The 19,909-nt window shown below is 39.4% G+C and overlaps 1 protein-coding gene and 1 pseudogene across 15 annotated transcripts in view; both read right to left on the bottom strand.

The window, feature by feature from the left end:
* The window catches only part of DLG2 (discs large MAGUK scaffold protein 2), a 2,060,086-nt gene that overhangs the window by 1,017,228 nt on the left and 1,022,949 nt on the right, over window positions 1-19,909 (bottom strand). The gene's annotated exons all lie outside the window — the stretch shown is intronic.
* Window positions 15,380-19,909, bottom strand: part of LOC112865053 (small ribosomal subunit protein uS2 pseudogene) — a 112,617-nt pseudogene continuing 108,087 nt past the window's right edge.

A 19,909-nucleotide genomic window follows, 5' to 3' on the forward strand; every position in this document is an offset into this window, starting at 1 on the left:
TTACAACAATGGACAGATCATCTAAACAGAACACCAACAAGTAAACAATGGTTTTGAATGACACACTGGACCAGATGGACTTAACAGATATATTCAGAACATTTCATCCTAAAGCAGAATATACATTCTTCTCCAATGAACATGGAATGTTTTCCAGGATAGATCACATACTAGGAGACAAATCAGCCCTCAACAAGTACAAAAGATCAAGATAATACCACGCATATTTTCAAAAACAATGCTATGAAACTCGAAATCAACCACAAGAAACAATTTGGAAAGATAACAAATACTTGGAGACTAAAGAACATCCTACTAAAAATGAATGGGCTAACCAAGAAGTTAAAGAGGAAATTAAAAAGTACATGGAAGCCAATGAAAATGATAACACCACAGCCCCAAACCTCTGGCACGCAGCAAAGGTGGTCATAAGAGGGAAGTATATAGCAATCCAGGCCTTCCTAAAGACGGAAGAAAGGTATCAGATACACAACCTAACCTTATACCTTAAAGAGCTAGAAAAAGAACAGCAAATAAAACCCAAAACCAGGAGAAGGCAGGAAATAATAAAGATTAGGGCAGAAATCCTTGCTATCAAAACCAAAATAAAACAGTAGAACAGATCAATGAAACCAGAAGCTGGTTTGTTGAAAGAATTAACAAAATTGGTCACCCCAAACCAGTTTGATCAAAAAGAAAAAGTAAAGAACCCAAATAAATAAAATCAAGAATGAAAGAGCAGACATCACAGCCAACACAGCAGAAATACAATAATAAGAAGAGAATATTATGAGCAATTATATGCCAATAAAATGGGCAATCTGGAAGAAATGGACAAATTCCTAGAAACATATAAACTATCAAAACTGGTAGGGTCACCTACCTAGTGGGCCTAAGATCCGGGATCCTGTCCAAATAATTTGAATCTGAATCCTATTTCTATCATCAGCCTGTCCTCCTCTCCCATAAGGATGTGAAGCACAAGCCTGATGACTGAATTGACAGCTTAGTGGAAAATGCTTCATTAAGAACACTGAACAGAATGATGTCAGAACATTTCTGTAAAGTGAAAACTACCATACTTCTGTTTTTCTAACCCTGTGAGTAATTTGGGAAGGCAATTTGCCTCAGAAGCAGAAATAAAGTTTAACATTCGCTCTTGATTAATTATGTGTTCAATGAGAGTGGAATAATGCCATACACATGCCCATTTTAGTTTCTCAGGCTTTCAGGCCACTTCCCCTCCATATCCCCCACCCCCTTCAATTCTCTCTCAGGGAGATACTACCATCTATGCAGTCACCTGGACCAGAAAAGTAGGAATCAGTCAGACTCCATCCTCTCTTTCATTCTCTCATCTGCCAATTTGATAAATCGCTGAGTCTGCCTAATTTATATCTTAAATAGTTCTTGAGTCCACTGCATCCTCATCTGCCACCACCACCACTGCCCACATTCAAGTTCTTATCAGGTCCCATCCGGGGAACCTCTGGACTGTCCAGACTGCCACTGAGATTGCTCTTTCCCATTCATCTTCTACACTGCACCAGGCAACTTTCTGAAATCGCAAACTGGCAAAGTCTTTCTCTTTAAACCCATTCAGTGGTCCCCACTGCCTATAGGACAGAGCTCAAGCTTCCTTATTCTCCTATAAGCTACTTCCTAACACCACTACCTGAGCAGCGTCCCCATTACTTCTGAACTCTTTTATCTTGTTACTCCCACCTCAGGATTGTGGAATGAATATAAGCATATCATTACTTCCAGTTTTTTAAATACTGTTTTAAAAATTCTGGTAAAATACACATAAAAATTTCCATCACAACCATGTTTAAGTGTTAAGTAATATTAAGTATATTTGTATTAATGTGTAACCAATCTCCAGAACTTTTCATGTTGCAAATCTGAAACTCTATAGTCATTAAACAGCAATATCCATGTTTCCCACACCCCTTCCTCCCGCCCCCAGCCCCTGGCAACCACAATTCTACATAATCTACTTTCTATTTCTATTAATTTTACTACTCTAGATACCTTACATCAGCAGAATCATACAGTATGTGTCTTTTTATAACTGGCTTATTTATCATAATGTCCTCAAGGTTCATCTATGCTATAGCATGTGACAGGATCTCCTTCCTTTTTTTAAGGCTGAATAATATTCCATTGTATATACATACCCGATTTTGTTTATTCATTCATCTCTAGATGAGTAGTTTGGTTGCTCCCAAACTTGGCTATTGTGAGTAATGCTGCTGTGAACACAGGTATACAAATCTGTCTTTGAAACCCTGCTTTCGATTTTTTGGGATAGATACCCAGAAGTGGATAATATGGTAATTCCATTTTTTTAAATTTTTTTTGAAGAGTTTAAGCTTTTTAAAATTTCACATATGTGAAAACAGCTTCATGCCACTTGTAACAGTTAGGAAATACTTGTATTCTGATCAAGATCCAAGAGTACCAGAAGTAAAATTTTACAAAGTTAAAATGATTACTGTAGTTCCTGAAGAATTCCTACAGTGAGATTTGGCAGGTTGAGAGAAAGATCCCATCCTTTATTCTTTTTTAATTTTTAAATGTTTTAATTTATATTTTAGTTAGTTAATATACAGTGCAATATTGGTTTCGGAAGTAGAATTCAGTGATTCATTGCTTACATGCAACACCGAGCGCTCATCACAAGTGCCCTTCTTAACAACCATCATCTATCTCTTCTTCCACCCACTTCCTTCCATCAACCCTCAGTTTGTTCTCCATCATCAAGAATCTGATAGTTTCACTTTCTTCTCTTTTTCCCCCTTTGTTCATCTATTTTGCTTCTTAAATTCCACATGAGTGAAATAATATATTTGTCTTTCTCTGACTTACTTTGCTTAGCATCATACATTCTAGCTCCATCCACATCATTTAAAATTACAATATTTTTTGATGGCTGAGTAATATTCCATTGTATGTATATACCACATCTTCTTCATCACTCATCAGTTGATAGACATGTGGGCTCCCTCCATAGTTTACCTATTATTGATTATGCTGCTATAAACATTGGGGTGCACGTACCCCTTTGAATTTGCATTTTTGTGTCCTGTGGTTAAATAGCTGCTAGTGTAATTACTGGATCATAGGGTAGTTCTATTTTTATTTTTTTAAGGAACCTCCATACTATTCTCCAGAGTGGCTGCACCAGTTTGCATTCCCACCAACAGTGCGAGAGAGTTACCCTTTTTCCACATCCTCGCCAACACCTGTTGTTTCTTGTGTTGTTAATTTTAGCCATTCTGACAGGTGTGAGGTGCTATCTCATTGTAGTTTTGATTTGTATTTCCCTGATGATGAGTGATGTTGAGCATCTTTTCATGTGTCTGTTAGCCATCTGGATATCTTCTTTGGAAAAATGTCTATTCATGTTTCCCGTCCATTTCTTAACTGAGTTATATGTGTTTTGGATGTTGAGTTTGATAAGTTCTTTATAAATTTTGGATATGTTGTTTGCAAGTATCTTCTCACATTCTCTAGGCTCTCTTTCAGTTTTGTTGGTTGTTTCCTTTTCTGTGCAGAAGCTTTTTATCTTGATGAAGTCCTGACAGGTCATGTTTGTTTTTGTTTCCTTTGCCTCTGGTGATGTGTCTAGTAAGAAGTTGCTGTGGTCAAAGTCAAAGAGGTTGCTCCCTGTGTTTTCCTCTATGATTTTGATGGTTTCCTGTCTCACATTTAGGTCTTTCATCCATTTTAAATTTATTTTTGTGTATGGTTTAAGAAAGTGGTCCAGTTTCATTTTCTGCCTGTTGCTGTCCAGTTTTCCCAACACCATTTCCTGAAGAGACTTTATTCCACCAGATATTCATTCTTTTCTGCTTTGTTAGAGATGAGTTGAGCATACAGTTGTGGGTCATTTTCTGGGTTTTATTTTCTGCTCCATTGATCTATGTGTCTGTTTTTGTGCCAATACCATATTGTCTTGATGACTACAGCTTTGTAATATAGCTTGAAATCCAGAACCCTGATGCCTCTAGTTTTGTTTTTCTTTTTCAAGATTGCTTTGGCTGTTCAGTGTCTCTTGTGGTTCCACACAAAATTTAGGATTGTTTGATCTGGCTCTGTGAAGAATTCTTGTGGTATTTTGATAGGAATTATATTAAATGTGTAGATTGCATTGGGTAGGATAGACATTTTAACAATATTTGTTCTTCTAGTCCATGAGCATGGGATGTTTTTCCATTTCTTTGTATCCTCTTCAATAACTTTCATAAGTTGTCTATAGTTTCCAGAGTACAGGTCTTTTAACTTTTTAGTATCATTCCTAGATATCTTACTATTTTTGGTACAGATCCCATCCTTTAAAAATACACTTTAGTGAACTATTTGGACAAATTACTATCAAGACACAGATAATAAACTTAGTTGAACTCCCATGATGTCACAAAGAATTTATTTTAAATTAATTATTTTCATAAATTTAAGACCCATTTTAAAGACTGATAAGATCTTAAATTAGGCTGTGAAACCAATCATGATGCTCAAAAAGTTTTTCATTTTAAAATTAGTAAAAGTTATTCATTTTAAAATTCATTGATCCTTTAGGCCTCAAATTTGACATTATCTTTTCTGGAAAGCTTTTGTGAACTGCAAATGTGAGATTTTGTGTGTGTTCCCATAGCTCCCTACACTCTACCAATCACAGTTTTTATCATGCTGTATGTCTTCTATTTGTGTGTGTGTGTGTGTGTGTGTGTGTGTGTGTGTGTGTGTGTGTACACTGAACTCTGAACTCAAAGAGTCTCTGAGGACTTGGACATTTGAGTATTGCTTATCCTTATATCTCTAGTCCATAGCCAAACACCTGGCATATGCTCAATAAGTATTTGCTGAATAAAGTTATGAAGGACAAAGAAATGGATGAAATGGGTATAAGTTTCTTAAGCTACAAAGTTAGTTTGGCTGCTAGATGGAAGATCTTTCATTGAAAAACATTATGAATTCAAGTTTAAGCAAAAAAAAAAAATGCATCATTCACTTGACACAATCTTAAAGGACATCAGATTCTTAAGTATTCTATATCTATTTCATCATCATTCCCTTTGGTAATACATGATAAGAATATAAGCTGAATAAGAAACAGTTCTTGACCTTGAGAAAATCATAAATTATTAAGTGAGTTACGTACATGTGCAGCTAAGTAACATAGTCATAATGACAAGCATAAGCTGAGTTCTGTGGAAACAGAAATGGATCATCACTAACTCTAAGGCTTCCCAGTTTGAAACAGGATCCAGAATGATGACAGAGGTAAGAGCTATTCTCAGCAAAGGCAACAACATGTATAAAGGATATAAGTGACAAAAGAGGATGATGTTTTGAGGGAACAGTGAAATCCTGAAATGGATTATGGCAGATGTTATTGCACCCCCTCAAATTCATGGAAGTCCCTTTTACACAGTAAGGCTCACATCTGCATACTCCTCAGAATAATCACTCTTGGGTGACTGAAGCATCCTTACTTAGATGTTCCTGGGAGTTATAGTGGAATCCCCAACCTCCAGACCTCAAAGTGAAATAAACCCTATGGTGCCAAGTATACTCTAAAGCACCTGATGGGATCCATCTGAAGCTTGATTGCACCCTGACCTACATTCTTATAGAACTTCTTGGTGCTTCTCTCACTCCTTTGTTTCTTCAGGAGAAATGTCCTCCATAAACCATGCACACACCAAACCCCATTCTACACCTGGTGAGCCTGAAGTACTATTTGGATGGAACTTGGGATGTGAGGTAGAGTGTGGCAAGAAACAAGGCTGAAAGCCTGACTGCTATGTGCTGTAGACAATAGGGAACAATCCAGAGACCTAAACAATGCTTTTTCTGGTGCCAGCCACATATTCTCTTTCCTTTTTAAATTTATTTTCTTCCAGTGTTTCATGCAAGAGATGACTGAACAAGAGATTACTGAACAAGATCTGGTGAGAAGTGCCATATTTAAGTCAAAAGCAAGGGTCCAAAGGAAGCACCCCGATATGGCATAGTAGAATCTTCTCAGATTCAACTTTGGCTAGAGCATAAATAATTTTTTGCTTTGTATTACTAAGACCAATACCAATATTAAAACAAATGCTAATGTTAAGAGAAATACTAATCCTAACACTAATGCCAATATTAAAACCAACAATAATGGAAGTTTTAGCTAACATGCCAGTAACTATGCTACGTTTTACATACATCTTCACATCTGAGAGATAGGTGTTACTATTCTCCTCATCTGAGGCTTGGATAGTTAGGCATTTTTTCCATGATTACATATCTGGAGAGTGGCAAACTAGGATTCAAATACATGTTAGTCTGCTTTTGACCTAGGGAACATAAATATTCTTCTCAAGTTTTTCTTCAAAGCTCTTAAGAGACCCACTTTCTCTTCAGGAAATCTAATTTTTAGGTAATCTTCAAGAGTCATCTAACCAGGGAGATTAAACAACTGTGCAAAAGTCACATCCTGATTTCAGAATCATCCCTAATGATCTGGGAAATTCTGAGTTATTTCTCATTCCAAGGCTTTTTTATTAGTTACTGATGTCATTCTGGGCACCTTCGAGGTTTCTGTATTGCCTGTAAAAGGACAGCCATTTAAAGAGGGCCTCCGTTTTGAAATCTGTGCCTTCTTTTTCCTTTCCTCAGCTTGGTCCATTGGAGGGGACTCTGGAGCAAAAGTACTTTTGTAAATAACATATTTTCTTTCCAAGCTCTAAGGGGAGTGAGGCAGAAGAAGAGATCAAGACAGGGAAGACATTTGCTCTTCATGTCTTACCTCATTTTGTCCCTGACTTCTGGAATGCTATCCTCTTTCCCCTTCTGAAGCTTAAACCCTGACTCATGTACTGCTTCACCAGGCAAGCTTTTTCAGGTTCTTGATGATCATATTGAGTGTCATCTCCTCTTGGAAGGTTTCACTGACTGCGAAGGTTGAAAAGATATGCTCCCATAGGGTTCTGCACAGATTTCTGTCATCAAATAACAACTTTATACTACAAAGACCTATCCATGTACCTATCATTCCTACTAGCCCCTGAGTGTCTCTTGAGCACAGATAGAGTCATATCCACTTCTGAAACTCTAGTGCCCCACTGGTGGCAATGCATACTAAGAGACCAGTAAATGACTTTCAATGAACTAAACCTAAATTATCTGAACAATACTGTAATGTGCTGATCAAAAAGCCCTCCTAGCTGAACCTGAATGCAATCATGCTCACATTTCTTCAACCACGGAGCCCCTCATGTGGATGCACAAAGGCTAGGAATTCTGACCACATTCTGCTCATGCCCATGTAAGTTCGAACCACCCTGAGTTACCCAGAATTCAAAGGCAGGAGCCTACAGCACGTGATCCATCCCTGGAGGCTCTCCTGCACAGGTTGGAAGGTGGCATTACACTGGCACACTATGTGTTAGCAGAGGGAGAAGTCACAAATTTTTCAAGGTCTCATAAATAAAAATCTGGGTCAGTCTCTGTTTCTGCATAAGAAGTGCTCTGCTTCCCCCTTGAAGCAGGAGTTGGCACTGTTCTGATGAGAGAGAGAATCAGATCAAACTCAGAGAGCCAGAACATGTGTGTGCTCTTGAACAGTTAGTGAACACTATCCATTACCACTTTTCTACGTGTGTTATACAGAGTATCCCATTTAAGACTTGTAGTAACAGGGCATCTGGGGGTCACAGTGGGTTCAGCGTCTGACTTCGGCTCAGGTCATGATCTCACCATTCGTGAGTTCGAGCTCTGCAGCAGCTTGCTGCTTTCTGTGAAGAGCTTGCTTCAGATCCTCTGCCCCCCTCTCTCTCTACCTCTCCCCTGCTTGTGCTCTCTCTCAAAAATAAATAAAACATTAAAAAAAATACTTATAGCAACATTATGAAAAAGTACAAAATTAAGCAATGATTGTAGTTTCTTACACAAAGTCTGATACTTAGGAGATACTCAAAATCTGTTAGTTCTACCACTTCTGTTAACAGTATCAATAAACAACAGGGTGTCTGGGTGGCTCAGTCGGTTAAATGTCCAACTCTTGATTTCTGCTCAGGTCATGATCTCACTGTTCCTGGGTTGGAGCCTCACATCTGGCTCTATGCTGACGGTGTGGAGCCTGCTTGGAATCCTCTCTCTCTCTCTCTTTGCCCTGAGCTCATTTTCTCTCTCTCAAAAATAAATAAATCAACTTAAAAATATAGTATTCTCTGTATTATCTCCTTCTCTGTGATCTAATTTCTTAGATGGTAGGAATCTCTGATATCTATGTCTGTTTCCCACAGAACAGTCAAGCCAGAACACCAACCACATAGTATGTGTCCACTAGACCTGGCTGACTAAATGCCACTGCTGGAAGGAAGACTCTTAGTTTTAGAAATGTACTTTGGCAGGGAAAAAAAACACCTATTTGAGGAGAAGCATTTAATAAGTAAGAAAAGTAAGTAAATAATGAATTTATAAAGAGCACTGATTCCTAAGAAAAAAGTGAATGAAGCTCAGAAAATAGAGAAAACCCTGGTGAAGAAAGTGGTCTTAATTAAGGAACACAATGGAAATAAAGGGTCTTCACTTCCCCTCAAGACTCTAAGTTTGAATCCTGTAACAGTGCATGCTCATCCAGGCCCAGCTAGTTACCATCTGATTTTGAGGGAAATATTTGGTTTAAACACTTTGATATTTTAGGAATTTTATTTATTGGAAACTTGTGCAGTATGTATCCAGCTTTCTCTCTTTCCAGCACTTTCCTTTTTTCATGATTGCTTATCTGTGACCTGTGACCCACCTCCATTTACCATGCTTACTTCATCCTCTCTGCAACTCACTGTCTCCCTCTCTAGAGGGAAAATATGAATAAAAAGAAAGAAAGAGAGAGAAGATAGAAAAAATGTTAATGTAGTGATCAGATTGGTAATTACATTCATTTCTTTAATTTCAAATAAGTTCTCTGAATGATATTTTTGCTACAGGAAGTTTCTCTTCCCCCTTTGCATCCTTTCTAGCACTATCCTAGTCCATTTGTCTAGAATCACATGTATGTGATAAATCTGGGGGGGGAGGTGGTCATTAGATAGGAGGACAGCAAGAGAAAGAAGCACAAGACCAACCAGCCATGATTTTCACGTCTACTTCCAGAAGGAGGTGTCCTGGTTTCCTTTGTCTTTCCATACCACACCAATCTGCCTCACCCGATTTCAGGGTACCCTTGTACTGATTTTTCATAAATCACATTTTGATTTTACATTTAATTTCTACAATCATTTGCTTAATGTTTGCCTCCTCTATTGGACTGAAACCTCCATGGAGTCAGGTCACTGCTGACCTTCAGCACCTGCTACCTAGAAAGTCTCAATCAACATTCACTGAATAGATAGTCTGTGGCCAGATCTCTCTTCAAAATCCATTACTCACAGAGCTAATAAAACTGGGTTGGAGCTCACTGATTGCTGATTGCACCCAGATCTTCCCCAAATGAAGTTAACCTTCAAAAAACCAAAACAAAACCAAACAAAAACCAATGACCCACAATCAGCAATACAGCTGGCCCAAAGGACACTTGAAAGAGGAATGTTTGGAGGCCTGGCACAGGATGTAAGTAACACGACAGATCTGAGAGATGAAAAGCTCTCCCAGGTGCTCCATTTGAATTTTTTCAAACAAAACTCAGAAATGAAAGGAAATACATTTCCACTTTTTGCCACAAAGAACAGGACAAGCCAGGATGTTAATTAAATTACAAATCAGCTGTCTGCTTGCAGCTGACAGAGCTTTGTGTTCTCCCAAGCAACGTCAGATATTTTAAACCCTCTGTAATTACCTACAATGGAGGAACTGCCAAGAAGTTCCTTTCATGAATATTTAACGGATCTTAAGATCCTTTTTAAAGAACTGATGGTTTAAATAATCATGAGGGAACTTATTCTAGATCAGTGCTGCCCTCCATCTGTTAACTGAAGATGCTGGAGATACAGCTTGATAGGAAATGCAAGCCATCTTTCCTAAAATTCTGAGTTAAGCTGGAGACCTAGAGAAGGCCAGGCTCACCCAAGAGAGGTAACTGTATGATTGGACAGCACTTAAGCTCTCTGAGAAAGTCAGAATGGGGCCAGAGATCTATGATCTGGGAAAATAATGGATTTGTGGAATTGTAAAGTGAATTTGTATAAGATGTCACACATTGAGATTGCTACTTGTAATTTACAAAAGTACATTCGGAAACATTATCCCAAATAATTTTCAAGGATTGGAAAATAAGGGGCGCCTGCGTGGCTCAGTCGGTTGAGCGCCTCACTTCGGCTCAGCTCATAATTCCTCTGGGTTCGAGCCCTGCCTCAGGCTCTGTGCTGACAGCTTGGAGCACGGAGCCTGCTTCAGATTCTGTGTCTCCCCCTCTCTCTTTCCTTGCCTCTCCCCAACTCACGCGCTCTCTCTCTCCCTCTCTCAAAAATAAAATAAACATTAAAAAAATTTAAAAAATTGGGAAACAACGGTATTATCACTCTGATTACCAAACGAGGAAACAGGATCAGAAAGTCTCCAAAGCAAAATACATGGTGAAGCAGGTTTCAAATCAAGCTAGCCATCTGACTCCAAAAGGCAGCCCAATATGGTGAAATGTGCATGAATTCTGGCATTAGAAACATAAGTTCAAATCTCACTTATGCCATTTGCTAGATGGGGGACATTTGTCAAATTGCTGGATTGACTGAAGCTATAAACTAGGAATTATAGTATACTATACAGAAAAATATGAACATTGAATAAGACACTGTATTCCTGGCACATGGTAGCTACTTGCCCAATATTAATGCTCTCCTTTCTGGAACTGTCAAGTCCTTTGCTCTTTGCAGGTCTAGGTCATCAAAAAAAAAAGTGGTCCCTGAGAGTGAACTCTTCAGACTATCAGTGCTGTCAGCAAAATGGAAACAAATGTGAATGATCATTTATAGCTAAATATGTCTGTCATCTTTCCCTTCCATAGGCCATCATATTAGAATAACTTTCCAAAACATCAACTGTAGAATAGTAGCTAGGTGTGCAGGTTCTGGAGAGACTGCCTGGATCAATACCCAGTTCCATCATGCACTACATGACCTTGGGCAACTTATCAAACTCTGTGAGACTTGATATTCACATCTATGAAATGAGACTATTACTTACCTCACAGAATTTTTGAGAAGGCCAAGTGAGGCAATGCATTAAATGTACTTAGTAGAGAGGCTGTGACCTAGTAAGTGGTCACCTAATATCACCTATGATTATTTTATGGTAACAGGTTTTTTTTTAACTTATAAAAATTTTTAAGGATTATATCCCCAAATGTGTTTCACCTGGTTATTGCGCAGCCTTCAAACTTAACTCATACATGATTTCTTCCCAGATGCTTTCCCTGGACATCCATGTTTAGCCAAGTGTCCTTTATCTGTGCTCTCATGACTGACACACTGAGAATCTCTTTTTTTTTCTTCTTCTTCTTGTTTTTTTTTTAAACATGTATGTACCTTTTTTCTCATGAGAACATAAAGACTTCTTTTTTAATTTTTTTTTAATATTTGTTTTTTGAGAGAGACAGAGCATGAGTGGGGGAGGAGCAGAGAAAAAGGGAGACACAAAATCTGAAGCAGGTTCCAGGTTCCAAGCTGTCAGCACAGAGTGCTGGGGCTCAAACTCATGAACCATGAGATCATGATCTGAGCCAAAGTCGGACACTTAACTAACTGAGCCACCCAGGTGCCCCAACATAAAGACTTCTTGGTCCATTATTGTACCACCAGCAGCAAACATTCCACCAATAAATGTTTCTGAACTGAACTATAGCTGGTGGGGATCTAAGTTCCTTGGACTCTTGGGTAATCTACACACCTAGCACATCCTAGAAGTAGCATGTGCTCAAGAAACCTGTTGGGATTCTATAGGATATCTGGTTACTGAAAAGTACCATATAAGATTTTCAATAATGAAGTGAAAAACTGGTCCATGTGTAGTACAGGTTATGAAGTAGGGTTATTTTGGGGAGAATCATTAAAATTTGGGGTGTGAGGCACCTGGGAAGGAGTGTTAGTTAGCTGATGGCTTTCTCAAGTAAGGATTGAGAGGAGGGCAAACTGTGACGTGTAACAAGGGAACTGAATGAGTTCCCTTCTTTCCCCTACTTGGCCAGTACTGAGTAGAGCAGCACGTAAGTAAGGCCATCCCAAGTAATCTTACTGAAGGCTGTCTTAGCCCCCAGACAGCAGCTGGACACACAGACATGTGTACTAACCTTGATAAGCACAATAAAATATGTTAATGTGTGTGCAAGGCAGGTAAGAAGTCTAGAAGAATACACACTGTATTGACAGTGGTGCCTCTGGGTGATTATGAATTTCCTGTTTTGAATTATGAATTATTTTGAGAATAAAAATAATTAACAAAATAGAACACGTAAGACATGAGCAAGTATTTGCTTTGTCTTAATGAAGAAAGTTCAGTGGGCTGTAAGCTTTGTGTTGAGGGAAGGTTCCCCTGCCCTAGAAAAGGTTTCTCCTAGTTTAGCTGAGTTAACTTTGAGAGCCGGTTGAAGGATGCAGGGTGATTGCCAGCTGTCAGGTGAAGGAGGGGGAGCTAGGGAGGAATTTGCTACAGAAGAAGAGAGTTGGAAGTCAAATTGCTTTGTTACCAAGAAATCACAGCAATGATTTAGGAACAATCTCGACAATTAGTTTGTCCATTTGAAGCACAAATTCAAATACAGTCTGAGTAAATCTGCAGGGATAATTGCCACTGGATTCAAGAGAGGACAGTAAGAACTTATGGGCAGTCACTGTCTGATTCAATCTGCCAGCTGGGCAACTGCTCCAACTTCTCTGAGCGTCATTACAGCTGAAGGCTAGAAGCGTGTTCTCAGTGTGCCTGGTGCCAGGAAAAGATGAAATGTTTATTTCATCGGGATGCCTAGTCAAGTGAGGCAAATTCCCTGCACCTTACTGTCCTGAGTTTAAATTCTGCTCCCGCCACTAATCAACAACACGACTTCAGGCAAGTACAGAAGCTCTCTGAAACTCAGAATCCTCATTTGCGAAACTGGGCTAATAATACTTATAACAGTGTTGCTATGAGAAATTGACGAGAAAATATGCATAAAGGCCTTGGCAGCAGGCCCGACTACTGATTGATGCTTAAGAAATCTGAGTCTCTTCCTATTCTTGGGTCAGTGTTAAACACTCATCTTTCTAAGTGTTGTCAGAAGAGCCACCACACACACACGCATGCATACATAGATTCAACTCAGCCTTACCCCTATTGCAGGCAGCCAGCTTCCTACATGCTACATATAAGCATCATAGCATCATATATAGATCAGTGCAAACTCTCCAAAGGATGCACACTGAGTTGCAAAGGTCTTGCCTCTACTGCTCTAATATTCAGTTTCTCTTCCATATGTGAGGCCATCTTACCCTCTTTATCCATGCTTCCTCCTGAGCCAAGGTTGCTGGTCTCTTCTGCCTCTGATTACCATCACTGTCCAGCAGGAAGGGAGAAACAGTCACAGACGCAAGTGCTAATGACACTAAAATATAGCTCTTTGTCTGAATTCTCTCTTTCTTTTTTTTTCCTCTCAACATGCTTCATTTACCCAGCAGCAAACAGCTGTTGTCTCCATGGGAGGATGTCAGGTGGCCCAAGTGGGCAACCACTCCAAATTATCTCTGGGGTGGTACAAATGGGCTTGGAATCATCTAGCTGTTCTTATCTAGCTGCCTTTGTCCCAGAGCCCCTCATGATGAGCCAGCCTCAGTGACTCTGGAACATGGAACAGGTGAAGGATCGAGACAGAAGTTATGGCTCTGATCTCATTATCAGTAAGTTCGAATCAAAGAGGATTATTTGGCAACCAGATACTGTCATAAAAATATTATTATTTCCTCAGATAAAGTCACTTCATAATACATGCTTGATTATAGTTGTTTAATCTCCAGATAATATAATTTTCTCCTGGGAAGCCATTTTTATACTTAATTTAGGTATTTGAATATGCAATTGAACACACACAATTATAGAATGCTATTGCGTGCTTACTAAACCTTAAGATGTAAGCCCCAAATCAAGAAAAGCTAGAAAGTTTTCTCATTTTCTTGTCCTGGTACCCTGCTGGGAACTCATAGTGTCATCTTTCAGATGAATGGATGCCTATGATGTAGCATACATAAGTATCTATGCTTCATAAGTATTCATTTATTTAATCCTTACAGCAAACTTATGAATTAGTTACTGTTTTATTTACCTCATTTTATAGATAAGAAATTAGAGAAAAATTAAATAAACTGGTGATACAACTAGTGAAGAAGCTAGGATTCATACCTCACTATCCTCATAACCCTTACCTTAATCCTTCACGATAGTGTCTCTCAGATATTATGCATTTCTTATTCTCTGAATCAGGTATTTATACTGAGAATGGTAGATACTCTGGCTCTTTGGCTTAAAAGTCATGTTCTGCAGGGTGCCTGGGTGGCTCAGTCAGTTGAGTATTCAGCTCTTGATTTTGGCTCAGGTCATGCTCCCAGGGTTGTGGAATCAAGCCCTGCCTTGGACTCTGCACTAAGCGTGGAGCCTGCCTCAGATTCTCTCTCTCCCTCTGCTCCTCTCTCCCAATCATGATCTATTTCTCTTAAAAAAATAAAATATAAGTCAGGGTCTGCAAGTTTCCCTTTATCCTTGGTGGGCCATAGAATACAATTGGAAGTATAAAAGGAAATAGCCTAATAATGATATTGCCATTTGCCTGGTCATCCACACGCAACACACACAGAAGATGATCCTCCAGCATCTTTCTCTTCTCATGACTTCCAGAGTAAGATCAACCTAATCCAATTAACAGAACATGACACCTAACATCAGAGTCAAAGCCAAAATGACTTCACATTAGACTGCAAGTTCTTTGATGAAGGCAGTGATCCAATAATTGTAGTCATCTCAGTACCCCTATGGCAAGTCTCAGGGATTTACTACATTTTGCCAAATGAATGAGTCTAATGTAAGTTAAATGGATTCTGCTTCAGCAAGGACTTTTGTTCTTTCCATCTCCATTGCCCTTTCCCCATCAGGCCCTTGTTTCCTCTCCCCAGAATGTTACACTTTCCTCTTATTTCCCTTTCCAACTACATTCTTGACTCTCCCCACCTCAACACAGCAACCTTCCTTTCCCTGTTCTCCATTTCCCCCCACCCCACCAACTTAGCATTCCATTTGAATTATTTGTAATTCAGAGTAAGAGTAATATATAACCACTGGGACTTTGTACTTGCTACTTTCCAGATATCTTTGCCATCTCTTCCTTCAGGGCTCAGTTAAGATGATACCTTCTCCCAGAAGCCTCTTTGATTGATCCACTTCCCTGACACCTGTGTCCAACCCGACTAGGGTCAGGACTGATAGCAACCTGTGCACACACAAAGTACTTTTTATTTTATAATTTTTGCCTGTTTGTTTGACGGTTCACCTTTTTAGATTCAATAAATATGACTAAATCTTATTGACTGCTGTAATACCTACGTAGGTGCTGAATAAACATTTGTTAAATAAGCGATAGCCACCTAGGAACTAGTTTTGTTTTTTTTTTTTCAACTTTTAGAAACTTTACTTTCTGTCAACCTCATTTCCCTTTTGTTTGCCTCTGCAGAAGAGCAGCTTAAGACCACTCAGTGGTTGCTCCTACTGATTCAGTGGCCTGAGCAATGAGGGCCTCAGACCAGTCTTCACTGGCAGACTGAGCATTCCAGTCTTCAGTAGGGAAATGCTGAATAGGCACAGAGGGCAGCTGCAAGCCTTCAGACCAGTCTGCAACTTCAGGTTAAATAGCAGCGAACTAAAGTAGTCCATTTACCCTCAAATTCCTCCTCAGTCACAGCCTTTTCAGCAGCAGCCTGCTCTTCCTTTTCAATCTCTTCAGGGTCTCCATAGAAGCAGAGATCAAGCATGACCTCCCATGGGAAACGGTACCACACATGTGGAGAACTTTCTGGGCCAGACTCCACCACATCAGATCCACTGAGTGAGCCCCCTTGTTGTTGCAAGGGATAGAAATGTCTACACAGCACAGAAGAGAGTCTGTGTTACACAGAGCGATGGTAAGCAGGTTAACACAAGATGCCTCTGTGAGAGGCTGGTGGTCAGTCCTGGGGTCAGTAACCACCAGAAGTCTCAGCAACCAGAAGGCTTCCTGGATCCGGTTAGGGAAGGTTCCAGGAGAGAAGTGGCTAGCAATAAGAGTGGCTCTGGGGGCGCCTGGGTGGCTCAGTCGGTTAAGTGGCTGACTTCGGCTCAGGTCATTATCTCGCGGTCCGTGAGTTCGAGCCCCGCGTCGGGCTCTGTGCTGACAGCTCAGAGCCTGGAGCCTGTTTCAGATTCTGTGTCTCCCTCTCTCTGACCCTCCCCCGTTCGTGCTCTGTCTCTCTCTGTCTCAAAAATAAATAAACGTTAAAAAAAATTAAAAAAAAAAAGAGTGGCTCTAGTAGCAGCAGCAAACTTCAGCATAGCTCGCTGGCCAATATTCCTCAATGATATGACAATGACATCAGCTAGGTTCTGAATGGCGACAATGGCTGCAGCTGCCACATCAGCAGCTTCTCCAGGTTCTCTTCCAGATTTATGATGTAGATACTATCACTTTTCCTTTTGTAGCTGTACTGCTCCATTCGGAAGTCAAGGTTGGTGCCATCTAAATCAGTTCCTGATACAAGGAATTTGAGGACATCCTCCTCTTTCATTTGCAGGACATCAAAAGGGTCCAGGCATTGTGGAAGTTTTCCTTTAAGTTATGATGTGAACGCAAAACAACACCATATGGACCCCTTCCTGGGTAGCGTGGAAAGGTGGTAACTACTTTTCTTATCTGCATTCTCTCCACAAGTCAAGTCATTCAACCAATCACCCCTGGGCACAACTTCACCATATCACTCACGCTTTGAAGTCCTTTTCTGTGCTATGGAACAAAACATGGACACTTTGTCATAGTATTCATGCCACTCATAATCTCTCTCTACATTCCTCTGACTGTACTTCTTTACCCATTTGCATTCCACTAAAATTAGCCAAACAACTTTTTTTTTCTGAAGTCTCACTCATCTTTCTCACTTTCCTGTTTGTGCTCTTGCTTCTGCCTTGAATGATGCTCCTTGAATTATTGGGTGGGAAATACCATTCTCTTTGTTTGAGATTCTGTTCAAATGTCCACTTTTCTGGTCTCCCCTGATCTTTCCCAAACAGATATAACCTCTATTTATCTTCATTTTACACTTCTCTCATAATGAAGCCATCCATCAGTGAGTTTGTAGCTTTTCTATCCCTCTGTCCTTTTGTTAAGCACTTATAGTGAGTTACTGAGGCACTGTAATAGACACTGAAAATATTTAGAAAGATGAACCACAGTCCCAGCTCCCATGAACTCCCTTTTCAGTAACTGAGAATAACAAATTTAATCAATCTAGGATGTCACTGATGAGACACATTTGATTTTAGAGATGCTAAATATTAAAAAGTGCATCTTAGAGTTGATGAAATGCCACATTAAAGTATACTATACATAGGTTCCCATGGAGGTACATTTAATCTGGCTTTGGGGGTATAAGGGGATAGTTTCCTGAAGAATAGGACACCTGTGATTATCTTACAAAATGAGAAAGCATTAGGCAAAGAAACAGCAAGGGTATTGGCAAAGGAACAGCAGGTTCAAAGTCAGAGAGGAGTGATAACAGAGCAGAACATCTGAAGATATTAAAATGCTTGAAGGCAGGTTCTTACATTGTTTCCTCCAGAGGACTTCATACAGAGCAGAGCCTTAAACAGTTGTCTTAGACAGAAATTAAGTTTATTCTGAGCCACAGAAATATTACCAAAAGGAGATCACCATTTATGTGCTACAGTGTAACTAAGCTTGTCACCTCCCCTTAAAATTTGCAACATGCAACTAACATTTCAAGGAATTTTGCAGAATAAATTGCCTGAGATGTTCAATTCAAAATCTGAAATATAACTGATAAATTTATCATCCATGACAACAGGGTCTGAAAGATGAGACTTCTGTATAGTTTGGACTTTCATAAACTGGTAGACTTGGCAAGGTTAACAGAGGTCAGTTGGTGTACATTCTCTATTCATGGTAAAACAAAACAAAACAAAACAAAACAAAATGAAACAACTTAGCTCTTAAAGCTATGGGCAACTTCTGGCCTCATTTTGTATGTGTCTTGGTCCGTTCCATTCTTAGCTACATTTTCATTTTTGTGTGTGTTTTCTTCTTCTTTCTTGTAAAGGTTTCATCAAGATGTGAAAAATTAAAAATCCAGGGAAGCTTATTAAGCATGCCATTCTTTAGCCTAAAATAGCTACCCCTTCCTTAATTTGGATAAGACTTGTTCAGTCTTGAGCAAAGAATAATCTGTAGGTTTATTAGGGGCACTAGCTTCTTGGATTCAATAATAAACAAGACAGACAATATTTCTTCTCTTATGGAGCTTCCCTTCTAGTAGAAGTGACTGACAAAACAAAATTAACAAATAAACAAAACAATTCCAGATTGTTAAGGAAATGAGAAAGTATTCCAAGAGAGCACAAAGGAGAAACCTTATTCAGTAGAGGAGGTCAGTGGACACTTTGTAAAATGATGATGTATGAGTTGAATCCTGAAGAATGACAGAATTCCCACATAAAGAGTTGGGTGGGCTACATTCCAAATGAAAAGGAAGAACAACCATGAAAGCGTCTGAGCTGGGCAAGAACTTAGTGAGCTGTAGGACTGACAGAGCTTTCTGAAGAAAGGCAAGTGTAGTGAAATATGAAGCAGAAAAGGTAAAGTAGGGCAGACCACACAGGACCATATAGCCCTCAGAAACTATTTAGGCTCCCAACCTGAGAAAATTAGAGTTCTGATAGAGGATTTCAAGAGGAAAGAGACATGATCTGATTTATATTTAAAAAGCCTACTCTTACACTGTTGGTGGGATTTTAAAATGGTGTAACCACTATGGAAAAATGGTAGTTTCCTCAAAAAATTAAAAACATAACTACCATATGGTCCAGCAATCTCACTTCTGGGCAGATAGCCAAAAGAATTGAAAGCAGGGCCTGGCAGAAAGATTTGCATCTCCAAATTCACAGCAGCATTATGCACAATAGACAAGAGGTGGGAGCAACCCAAATGCCCATGGACAGATGAATGTATGAACACAATGCGAAATGTACATGCAATAGAATAGCACTCAGCCTTAAAAGGAAGGAAATTCTGACACAGGCAAACACGGATGAACTCTGAGGACATTATGCTAAGTGAAATAAGTCAGTCACAACAAGGCAAATTCTGTATGATTTCACTTACATGAAGTATCTAGAATGGCCCATTTCATAAAAACAGAAAGTAGAATGCTGATTCACAGGGACTTCTTCATTACACAGGAAGTTTCTAATTTGCAAGATGAAAAAGTTATGGAGAGCTGTTACACAACAATGTGAATATATTTAACACCACTGAACTGTACATTTAAAACCTGGTTAAGGGGTGCTTGGGTGGCTCAGGTTGTTTAGCATCCAACCTCGGCTCAGGTCATGATCTCACAGTTTGTGGGTTCAAGCCCCTCACTGGGCTCCATGCCGACTGTGCAGAACCTGCTTGGGCCTCTCTCTTTTTCCCTCTCTCTCTCTCTGCCCCTCCCCGATTTGTGCTTTCTCTGTCTCTCAAAATAAACTTAAAAAGTAAAATAAATAAGTAAATAAATGGTAAAGATGGAAAAATTTATATTACATGTTTTTTTTTAAATTATTATTACCATAAAACTTACACTGGCATCCTATGAAGAATGGATGAGAGCAGTGAGAGGACAAAGGAGAAAGGCCATTTGGGATGCTCTCAGGGGACTCATTC

Source organism: Puma concolor, chromosome D1, assembly GCF_028749965.1.
Source record: "Puma concolor isolate L17-30 chromosome D1, mPumCon1.1.hap2, whole genome shotgun sequence".
In the NCBI taxonomy this organism is placed as follows: Eukaryota; Metazoa; Chordata; class Mammalia; order Carnivora; family Felidae; genus Puma; species Puma concolor.